Consider the following 12,729-nt stretch of genomic DNA (forward strand, 5'->3'; position numbering starts at 1 on the left):
AACTGCAATTTGTGTATGTAAAGCAGCATTGTCAAAAATGTCTGAGCTGACAAATCAATCTTAGGTGGAATGGCTGAGATGCCTTCGCTCTAGAATACAGAATCCATTTCCAGAAGAGTTTTTTAATGGTTATCAGTACACCACCAATTACACATGTCAGGAGAAAAATGAAAACCACAGGATTTCTACACTGTCCCAATTTTTTGCTTACTTGTGCATTTGGTATGCTTCAAGAAGACTTTACCACGTGGCTAATACATAATTTCAGAGTTTCACTGTGTAATCCCAAGGCTCAAGCAGTAAATTCACCCCCTGAGTCATCATAATGTAGTTTTGCTGGAAGAAGCTGCCTTGCTGTGATGTTTGACAAAACCCAGACCAAAGAAACAAATAAGCCAAAAGGGAAAAAAAAAAAAAAAAGAAATGAGGGGCTGCAGGTGGTCAGAGGTATTTCCCAGGAGACCTATCATTTTTCTGTTTTGAGAGTAGAGTCACTATTGTTTTTAAAGCTTTCTATAGATTTATTCATAGAGCAGCCCTTTAGTTTTTCCAGCAGTCAGTCATCTGTATATGGCAAAGCACCAGGCTCTGGTCAGCACTCGTGGGTGCTTTTGAAGGCAGTGAGCTCTCTCTGTGGCACTGTGTGCATTCTTCAGAGGACAGGCATGGAGCTGGAGCCTGGGGTCAGCTAAATCTGCTGCAAACACATTGTTCTGTGAGGAGACAGGAGCAGCTTTCAGGAGAGGGATGAGTGAGCCCTTCACAGCTGGCAGCCTGTTCTGCCCAACTCACAGAGGAGTGTGAGTTTTGCAGATGAGAGCTCAGAACCATGACTGTCATTCAAGGAGAAAGATTAAAGCTTTCGGAGCAGGATTTTCTGACTGATTTGAGAAGTTCCCACAGTGCTTGCAAATTCACATGTTTCTTCCAGGGAACACTGTCAGTGCTTCATCAGGAAACTTGACTTCAGCAGAAACACGGAGGAATAATTTTTCTGAGGAGGTCTCTAATGAAGAATTAGGCTACAGAGCTCCTCATTTACATCTTATGGTTCCATTTCTTAGCAAGCCTCTCATCTTTTACATTAGCTGTCACTGAGGCTAGCAATCAGCTTTGCAGGATTTAAGATCAGGCCTGTTGGTAAATCAGCAGGCTATATAATAAATTTTTATGCTTTTACCTACTGCTTGTACTGTCACCTGATTAACAATCTTATTTTGAAGATTCAGTTTGGAGCATTTTTTGTTTGTACATCTCTGGAATCACTGTTAGCCAAATTCGGGTACTGGCATAGCTGGTGCCCCAGGTCAGGCGGTTTCTCTGTTTTTAAGCTTTTGTTGGTGGCAGTTGAAAAACAGGTATCTTTTATGAGAGAACATAAATTCTCTCATAAAGAGAATTTTACTTCTAATTCTAAAGACTGCCGCTCAAAACTACAGCTTGTTATGTTCTAAAATCTATTCTCGGTTATCACTTGTCTGAAAATGTGAAAATAAATGAAACTGAAGAAATGTTTATTCGTACCCAATCTTGTTTAGCAGTTTGTTCACACTGCTATTAGTGCTTCTGTTTTAGGCTGAGATTCTGGGATGAAATTTTGTGGTAAAGGAATAAACTGTGCGTCTGTAGCACTGCAGGATAGCGAGATGGATGGCAGAATTAATTACATGTAGACCTTCTGTGCTATATGATATTTTGCTTAGTAAAGACATGTTGCTCAAGATCAGTGGTTGTTACCCAGTCTGTAAAAAAAAAGAAAAACTTGAATTCTTGCTGCCAAACTCTTTGAAAAAATTATTCTTTGATAAAATTACTGGTTGCACATGCATATGCTTACACATAAAACAGGTTTTCCTGCATCCCATGCTTCAATATCATCCTTGAAATTTAAGTTCTATTTATAAAAGTTGGTATGATCCTACCAAAAGAGTAAGTTAAGAGAATCACAGAATCTTTAAAAAATCAAAAAGTACTGTGCACTTGATTCATTAACAAGCAGTACATTTGATAGGTGATGTGCAGTCACAGGTGAAAAAGGACTGCTATTTATTTGGTTATTATTACCATATTACCAAGAACTGGGCTGTGCTCTAAAACTAATTACTGCTAGAATATACAGGTTTGGGATTTTATTTCACTTCAATCTATCATTTTGTGAAATTAATTTTATTTCATGTTTGCTTTCTATACTTGCACACTATTTTCTTTGCACACTATTTTCTGTTTGGACGCACAAATTGTCTTTTCAAAACTTCACAGCTGTAAATTTGGGATCAATGGTTTAATAGACTTAGACACATGAAAATAAGATGTGAATACCTTAAATGCACTTTTAAATTATCTGACACTCTTCATCTCTGCTGTTTTCATTGATGACTAGGTCTGAAAACTTATTAGATACATCTCAAAAAGGATTTGAAATTGCCTTTTAATTCACACCCTAAAACTGTCAGATAGGTTTGTGAAGAACATGTTCAAATGGCAGTAAATTGTAAATGTATAAAATAATTTTATTATCTAATTTAAAAATTGAACTAACCAATAAAGTAAAACAAAAAAAAAGTGAAAACAAAAGCATCTTATGAGTTCAATAGACTAAAGAGGAAGACAGCACTCCTGTCTAACTGCTAAGAGATGAAAATGTGTATTTTAAAATGTTGGATATAATTTATCTTGGAACATATGTCGCTTTAGACAAGATGACACATCCGTTAAAGAGAATATCCAAATTGCTGCTCACAATATTAAAGTCACTGTTCTGTTCCAGCATATCTGTTTAATATTTTCCCTGAATAATATTTCAAGGAATATTATTCCTTTATTGATGGTGAATGCACTGGTTTATATCTCTGGCATCCAGGCACTTTGCTTTCATTGAGAAAATTTGTTTTGATCAGATTTTTCCTGTCAAAGAGGAAAATATTTGGTCTTTGATTTCCTGCATATGTCTGATACAGATAGGCAAGAAGCAAGTAGCGATCATAGTGTTGTATATTTTTACTCTTTACTGAATTTTTCATAGACCTCGGTTCTTCTGCCTTCCTGAGCTCTTTATTACCTTTTTGATACCTTACTGAAACTTTCTGCAGCTTCTGCTAATCTGTAGAATAATGTTTGAATGGCAGACTTTGGCATGATGGTGACTGTCAACACTGAGTGCTGCCCTTCAGTGCTCTTTGGGGTACCAGAAGTGGGTTAGTCACAGCAGCAAAGGCAGACTGCTTGATCATTAAGGGACACACACTCTAATGTGTGAGGTGAATTGTTTTCTGTGTGGTTTTTAATCATTCTTGCTGTTAAACAAAAAATTGTGTGGCACAATTGCTAATCATCTTCTGAGATTCTATTTGCACTTCAAAATTAATTGTAGTAAAATCAGGACTGTTTTTCTGCATAGGATCTCAAAAGATTTTGTTACATGACATTTTTACAGAGTGCAAATAGAAAGTTTATCTGTATTTGTCCTAATTAGGATTATTTCTAGAGACCTGTTCTTTGAGTATTCAAATCAGAGCATTATGACCTACTAGCCTGTTTTAAAGACAAGAAAATGAGATGGACTTGCCATTACATTGAAAACCTATGCAGAAATATGTGTTTCTTTTATTTATATTAAATGACATGCAAAGATGGATTGAAGCTAATTGGCTTCCTTTGAGAAGTAGGTTCAGACGATTAAAGGAAGGTGTAAATTATGAGAAATACAAAGACTTTTGGTGGATCTAACAATCAGGCATAGCTCATTTCATCTGGAGTGTTAAAAGCCCATAACAGCTTTTAGCCTGGGTGATTAATCTCTTGAGGTTTCTGTTTGGAAGCACACATTCTTTCCAAAGACCTTGCTAATAATACCATGCCACAGAGATGGAGGTTAAAAAGTTATTAGAATTATTTCCCTGCACCCCTTAATGAAGGCAAGATGCACAGATATGAGGCATAGAAGGCTTCAGAAATTCAGAATTCAGCTTCAGTCTGTATAATCAAGCAGAGAGTAGTGTCAAATCAGAAGCAGAGTGTTTATCTGATGAAACACACTCCTCTCCACAAATCGTTGATTACTCTTTTCTAATGAGAGCTGACTTGGGATACCAGCCAAGAAAAAATACTGTTTTCTTTACAGTTTAAATAAAAGCAAAATGTCTTTATTCAAATCCATCTATGGTTGTTGCAAAATCAGAAAGGTTTGAAGAGAAAAAAAGGAGAGTTCTGTGCTAACTGGTGGTATTTTTTAATCTAGTGATAAAAAGACAAAGCTGAAGATTTCACTTGTATAAATTCAATTTAAAATATCAGAATAAGAGCTATTCCTCCACAATCATTACTTTTGGACACACAGTCATATGTACTGGCTGAAAAAATACAGGCAGCATGAAGAATTATTTTACCAGATGACTACATTGCTGAAACTCCAGAAGGTTCAAATTGAAGTGTTTGAAAACCATCCTGTAGGCTAATTGTGTTTCCTCAAGCCCCAAGGGAACACATGATGTCTCCATGGCAACTGCTCTTTACTTTTTATTTAGAAAAGTGTTTATGCATCATACTTCACATATTGTCAGGTATAGGGAAAACGTAATACTGGAGGATTTTAATAGTCAGCAGCTTTTCCTTTGGCAGTATTTCCCTTAGTGTGGATATTATAGTTGTGTTTTCTGATCTTAAATTCATTTTCATAATGAAGTGGTCATTACATTTTAGTTTTGCATTGCAAAAAGCTTACCTGGTAACAAAAACAAAAAAAAAAGGTCTCATTTTCTTGCATTATTGCAGTGGCAGTTCAGCAGATTTGAACTGCCCTTCATTTGTGTGCAAGTTTCTTGTTAATTTAGTAGAGGTACCAGAGCTGAGGTAGGGATTGACATCAATACAAAATCCAAGCATGAGAAACAAGATTCATTTTGGTTTTTATCAGTCCATACCATGTGATTGGTACCTGGCTACTTCACTGAATAGGAACTGATGCAGAATTAGGACTAATGTACTAATGAAAAGGGAACCCAAGTTACTGGGAGTGAATGTTCAGGCTGGCATATTCAGGAGATGAACACCTAGAGTCTGTATTTGCCTTTCAAATGAGCTCACAAAATGAATGCAAACAACTCATTTTACCTCTGTAACTCACTCCCTGCATCTACAGGTGGCATTAATGATTTGTTTTTCCAAAACACTGCAACATCTGCACTTTTGAAAGGAGATGAATTACAGCTCAAGGCTTTTGCCTCTTGCTGAATACAAACTGACTTGCTTTCCGGAAATATTTTGCTGTTGTCAGTCCTTGCCTATTAGTGTTTATTTGCACTGATGATCCCAGAGCTCTGTGGCCATTTCAGTCATGTGCACAGCTCCTGTAATTGCAGTCATTTTAGAGACTTACTCAGCAGTTTCAGTTTTACCTGCTCATTTTTGTCAATGCTGTATTTTTGCTAGGGCTACAGAATTTTATTTCTTTGTATTTGACCAAGACCTGTTTGGAGAGCTCCTGGCCAGCTCTTACTAACTGTACTTTAACTCACAGCTGAAATTGTGCCAGGACAGGCAAGAGATCTGTTGAACCTGTTGAGGTCCCCTCCAAACCCATTTCTACTGCTTTCTGGTACTTTTCAATAAGGTATAATTTAAAAAAAAAATTTTAAAATTCTTACTTTACTGACAGGTTTTTTTCCCTTCAACCATTTGAGTTTGAAGTTTGTGTGCATAAAATCCCACTTAATGACAGGATTTAAAGCAAGAATTGATTTAGATGCTTTATGGAATTGAAGTCTGTCCTCTCAGTGTCCAATTCTAGTTATTCACTCTCTCCTTGAGAAACACGAGCCCAGCATGGCAATGACTAAACTGCTGCTATTGTTGTGGTGGTGTTTTGATGCATCAGTGAGGAATATTTTTAAGAACATTTCCTATTGTTTAAACTAAGCTTCAATAAATCAAGGAACAGCAAAACTGCTGTGTGACCTTGACCAAAAATAATACACTTCAACGACCTAATATAGAGAAAGCAGTTCCCAGACAGTTTAGAGAGTATAAATTGCTGATCCAGAATAAACACCCAGTGATGATCACATCTACAAAGAATTTCAAATTGGTTTTTATGGAAAATATACAAACAACACCCTTGCCCCAACTGTGCAACAGTAATAATTAATTTATCACTGGCATCTGGTCAATAACAAACTACCAGTCTAAGTTCTAGCTTGTAGTGATAAGAACTTTCAGTCTCCTGTGCTAGAGAAGAATAGTGGAAAGCAGATTTAGACATGCATCGTGTGCCAGCTGATCCAGGCATTTAGCTGCTTCCATGCAAACAGGTAAACAAGTTGCTTGTGTTCTTTATTTGCACAAAAAGCACAGTCATAAATGTGTACATTGCCATGAAACTGAACACAAACTGGTTGTTACCAGTTGGCAGGAGAGAAAAGTATTGGCTTAAAACGTGTTTGTTGTAGTCGCTTTGGATTCGTTTTTGCCAATAGCAGTAATGAGCAAGAACATGCTCCAGGGTGACTGCATCCCATTCATAATGGCATTGCTTTTTCCAAAACCTAATAGCAGCAGCCTTGGTGGCAATACTTAATGTCTACCTTTAATATCACCTAAAAGATGAGCTACAATGTTCTAGGAATATTACAAATACATAGTAACAGTCCCTGCTTGAGACTCTCAGACCTTTTCCATCTAATTGTGATTTGCTCATATGCCTCACTTATTACAGAAGACATTGCTTACATTTGACATCTCCATCTCTAAAGTCTTCCTTTAGATCAGAAGCATTCAGAGCTAAGGCTTTAGCTTTTGTTTTTATAGAAAAAAAATAAACGTAATCTGCTGTAGGAGCTTTTGGGCCTCCTGAAGAAGCCCGAAGAGAACATGGGAGTTGTACACTATTTGTCAGATGGTTAAAAAAATAATTAAAAACCATAATACTGATTGCACACCCCCTAAAGGCTCATGTCAGCAGGCAGAAAACGTGGTAGGTAAAATCTGGCTGCTTTCTGGTGCATTCTCAGTACAGAATAACAACAGCACAAGAAAATAATAGAGAATCTGCTTTCAGAATTAATAGTCATATCCACTTTAGGTATTTTTAGTGATCCTAATGGGTTCTACATCGATAGAAATGCTGGGGTTTGTCCCTTATATTATAGAGGGTGTTTCCAAAATGAAAGAAAAAATTAAATGGCATAAAAAGAAGTGAAAATGAGAAGCATTCCAGAATGCATTATTCTCTCCTAGTAGCAATTTTAACTCCTTTGGTGAAAGCCCAGCCCCAGAAACACTAAGGTTGACTTCAGTAAGCATTTCAAGCATGGCTCTTACACTGTGCTGAGCCCTCTAGGCTTAATCTGAAACAAATGGAAGTTGAGTAGTTAATGGAAATCTCTCTTTCTTGAGTGATATTTGTATCAGGTAGGATGTTTTAAATTAAGAATTTAGATACAAGTTAAAACATAAATATGCAGGGCACAAGGAGGAATGATTATTGACAAATAATGTAAATAGAGATTGATGGGATTTGAGTTAGAGGTATTGAACAAATCAAAATTATACTAAATAGAAATATAACCTCCTTTTTTTCCTAAGCAAAAACTTCTGTGGATTGCAAACAAACAGCACTAAACCTTGGGGCAGTAATTGTGGGAGAGTTGTGAAAGATGGGAACAGGAAAGTGCAGAAAATTGAGAACAGAGGGTTACAGTTTCTGTTCTTCATCAATTTATTAGTTTTCCATTCCTTTTGTCCAGGTACTAAGAGGATAAGATAATTTCTATGATTTCCATTAATTGACCAATAACCTTAAAGAGACTTGTTAATGTTAGTTTTAAGAGGAGGTTTATGGAAGAGATGTAGTTATGTGGTCACATCTGGGTGTTGGCTTGGAAACAGAACCCCTGAAAGACCTTCAATATTCCTGCCACTATCCCATACAATTCATGGGTGCAGAAATGCCAGGGATTGCAACCAAAGACAGGGAAGGAGCAGTAGGAATAGATTCACTCATAAGATTAAAAAAAAATCTGGTTTCCATAAAAAGACATTAATTTAAAGAAATGGCAGGAAAGGAAACACAGAACTCAGAGAATCAGATTGCTTTTTATGGCTGTATTTTTAGCACTTTTCACGGGTGACAATTACGGTGGAAAAACAGCTTCTCTAGTACATTTTTTCTCAATGTTGTGTGTGTGTGAGTACAAATACACATGCAGGGCTAATAGTGAACAATTTTTAGCATGGCATCAGTCATTTAATGCATACATTAATTCCCATTTAAACTTTATTTGATCATGTCTTTTAAATCTATGTTTCTCTAGAAAGGTAATGAAAGGGTTTTTTTTCCACTAGTTACAAATATCATCTGCTAGTTTAAACCTACCTGGGGTTGGTTATCCTGTACCATAAAGGCACATAAAAGCTGATATTTTCCATTCTCCTTTTTGGTAAAGAAACAAGTGTATTTATCCTGATATGCCTGGGGATGAAATGGAGTATCAGAAGATCCCACATTCCTTTGAAGGTGCCACAACATCCTGATGTAGGTCAGGGTTTAACGACCGTAGCAGGGACCTCAGTGCAAAATTTGCACTTTTCACTTCTGAAATGTTCTTCTTTACTGTTGTAGATATATTGATTAAACTGAGAATATTAAGAAAACTTGTTCCTCCTGTTTCCCAGCCCAGGAAGAAGCCACTCACTTGCACACACATCAATTGTATGCAGTCCAGTTAAACCAAGTAAGTAATGAATTTGATTGAATCAAGAATAATGGAAACTGTAAGATTATGGTTTCTTAGCATCAGAGACCATGGAAGCTGAGGGAATTTTCCAGGAAAAACAGACTGGAGGTTTTGATGCAGGTTAATCTTTAGAACCAGTACAGGCTGCATATGTTATAAACTAAAGCAGCATTTCATGAACAGCAATTTTAGTTTATTAGGTAGAGTAGTTTAATTCTGGCATCCTGAAATAACAGATGAGACATGTTGCTCCATTTTCATTTTTATACGTATTTATATGGCTCTGCTTTTTTTGTTTCATTTGTTTTGGAGCCTTGCAGATCTTCTTTGACAACCCATTAAAGCTGTCAGGATTTTTTTCTACATCATTGCCTTTAATTCTAGTCCTGTCTCATTTTTTCCCATCACATTTTTCCTCTCCTCTCCATCTCTCTTGCTGTTCGTCTGCTTTTTTCTTTACGGCCCTCTTGCTGCTTTGCTTTCTGATTCATTATTTGAAGTAAAACTTTCTCCATATGATGAAGAATCACAGGCATGAATAAGATGATATATTCTTTCCTCAAATACAGACATTTATCCCAAATTGCAGGCAGGAGCTTCCGAGTAATGTGGTTTAAGAGTATCTGTTGAATCCCTGTAGTTTCAGCAGAACATTGATTACTTCTCTGATAATGTTGTTCAAACTCAAAAAGACTGTCAGTAACGTAGAAAAGATAAGATTAGTGGAAGACCACTCTGATGTGAGGAGAAAGCACACTGGAACAAAATAAAATCCCTTAATAACAAAGCCTTATAAAAATAAACAAGGCTAAAAGCTGGGGGTGTATTTATTACAGCATGCGTTGCAGAAGCTCCACATTTCAATATTTTTACTCATGATCTCTTGAATAACTGGGAAATACATCAAAAAATGCTGTTGATACATAATATAGACGGACAGATAAATAGATTTAAAATGTCTAGAGCCATGGGAGCTATTTGCAATCACGCCCCTGAATTTGTTGCACTTAGATGGGACAAGATTTTTAGAAGTAATGAGTAACCTTGAGTGTCCGCATTCTGATGTCACATGGGGACTTGCTCTAAGCTCTTGCTGTAAATTATACTCATCTCTTTCCCTAAATGTATTCCCAGCTAGGCACCAAAAATAGAAGCCCACTGAATCAGTAAAGCCTGTTAATTTTGCTTTAAAAGGAATTCTTATAGAGAAAATTCTCAGCCTCCTCACCTGGGGCCTTCTGATGGAGAAGGGTCAGGATAACGGGTTTCATAACGAGACAATGGGACTAGTGAGAAGAATCAGCAGCACTACTAATTACTGCTCCTCCAGTGGTGTCCCTGTGCTGGCTTGGCAGAATAGAGCCAAAATGTTTCCATTTAATAATATGTTATCAGTGGATAAATGGCCTGAAGATTGTGCAGTGCAGTTTTCACAGGACTGCAGAGCACGTTGTCCGAAAACACAAGGGAGTTAATCACAGAATGACTTAAAAATGACAGAGCTGCTTTCACCAGGCTGCGTGAGGGTGAGTCCCCTGTGCTGGCTCGTGAATGATAAGCTGTTTGGAAAGTTATTAATACAGGGTTGAACACTGTCATTCCAGTCTCTGCTGGGCTGAGACAACAGACCTTGGAACTGTTCAGCCTGGAGAAGAGAAGGCTCTGGGGAGCCTTCCAGCAGCCTTCCACTGCCTAAAGCGGCTACAAGAAAGGTGGGGAGGGACTTTTTACAAGGGTTTATAGTGACAGGACATGCAGCAATGGCTTCAAACTGAAAAAGGACAGGTTTAGATTGGATATTAGGTAGAAGCTTTTTACTGTGAGGGTGGGGAGGCCCTGGCACAGCTTGCCCAGAGAAGCTGTGGCTGCCCCATCCCTGGAAGTGTCCAAGGACAGGTTGGATGGGGCTTGGAGCAAGCTGGTCTGGTGGAACCATGGCAGCAAGGGGGTTGGAACTGGTTGATCTTTCAGTCCCCTTCCAGCACAAAGCATTCTATAATTCTGTAATTCTCTAACTCTATAATGCTATAATTCTATAACTCTAAAATTCTATAGTTCTATAAATTCTATGATTCCATGATTCTAATTTAGATATTGAATGGTTAGAATTGTGAGGTGGCAGAAATTCCCTGTGGTTCACAATGGACCTTACAGAAACCTTTAAAACTTTCCTTTGCTACCATCCAGTCCTTCTACTTTTTTTCTGACATCTGTGACCGTAACGTATCCCTCCAAAAAGGACGGTTTACTCGAGTTAATAATATCCTTAAATGAGGATTTAGTTTTTAATACTGAATAAAAAGAAGCACTGCAGTCTTTTGTTAATTTCCTATGTGTTCTGGTCTTTGTATTTCATGTATAAAAATGAATGAACAGGTTAAGCAACACCATGTTAAGCAACTTGTTATTATTTTATAAGCTGAAGCATATATTAAACCAGGTATTATTTTTCCTCATTGTAGTCAGTGGCAATATTCTCAGTAGTGTTATTAAGTGCAAGAACCAGCCAGAAAGCTGGTTGTGCCTGGGTTAAATGAGGGTACAATAGATTATTCTTTCAAGAATCTGGAGGCTATTTAAAACATTTGTTATGTGGGGTTTTGTTGTTTTTGGTTTTGATTTTGGTTTTAATGAGATAGCATTGTGCAGTCATTCTTTGCATGAAAAGTGCACAAAAACTTGATTAAAATATTTTAATGAGCCACTGAGGGACTGCACTAATGCCTTCCTGTGTTAGATAATGTGCAAAAGGAAGGACTGTACCATGCCATCTCAGTGCTCTAAATCACAATGTAAAGCTGTAACAGGAATTGCTCACTGCAATAAGAAGCAGCGACAGTTGTCTGAAGGACAGAGACTCCAGGTTAGTCTAGACTAAAGGCCTTCTAGCAAACCTAATGGAAAGCTTCCCTCAGAGATTAGGTGGAGTGAGTAGCACTTTGTGGTTTCTCAGCAGATGGCCAGAAGGTCTCCAAAAATTAAATCTGAAAGAAGGGCTCTGATTCTGCCATTTCAAAGTCGTGACAAGGTTACAGCACTGCCTGAGAGCACCACAGAATCTGCCACGTGAGCTCCATACCCACCAGACAGCCAAAACTGCAGAAACGTATAAATGTACAAACAGAAAAGGCAAAGTTTATTAGAAGTCACAAATTCAAAAATCATAGATCATGTGAAGGCTTCATGAAAATCTCTTGAAGTCTAAACATAACTAATATGAATAAGCTAATTTAGTCTCTCATTCTGAACACTCAGATTTTTCCAGATACTTTCTCAGAAACTAACTGAAAGGTGAGATGCTCACCCAGTGTCTTGGTTCTACCTTGGTTTTAAGGAAAAATTCTGAACATGCAACTCTGATGAAAAAATGTGGTATTTTGTGTCACTAATAACCAGGAGGCATTTAAAGGCATAACAAAGGTGTTTGGATGGAATTTAGGTGCCCAAATCCAAAGCTGCAGTTTTGAATCTTTCAGTCTTATTGATAGATTTATGTGAGATTTGCAAAAGAATTAGATCTGTGAGATGACAAGGATTTAAGTAACTTACCAGAACTAAATGTGGAGAAACAGTGTCTGAAGAAGACCTGGATATTCAGTTACATTTTATATGAAAAAGATAATGAACAAACTGCAGAAAAAGCCTTGGACTTCAGCTGACCAGATGTCTGCTGGAAATACAAGAGAGAGGAAACAGTCCTGGAGGTTCCTGACTGTACACTGGCAGATCTTGCTCAAATCACAACAGCTAATGCAGGAAATATTATAAATGACACAAATTCTCTAATAAAATGTATTTAGTTTTATAAGTTTGCAAGTATTTTTAGGATTTCTTTTATTACTGTTCTTTAACATTGTCAGCAATTTAGATAATCACACTTGTACAAAATGTTGAAGATTATAACTTCTTAAATGATGCTTATTATGTTATGCAAATGTTCCCTTTTGAAATTTTTTTTGAAATTTTATAGTGGGTTATTTCCAATTAGGAAAACATAATG

The sequence above is a fragment of the Corvus moneduloides genome, chromosome 6 (genome assembly GCF_009650955.1).
Source record: "Corvus moneduloides isolate bCorMon1 chromosome 6, bCorMon1.pri, whole genome shotgun sequence".
NCBI classification, from domain to species: domain Eukaryota; kingdom Metazoa; phylum Chordata; class Aves; order Passeriformes; family Corvidae; genus Corvus; species Corvus moneduloides.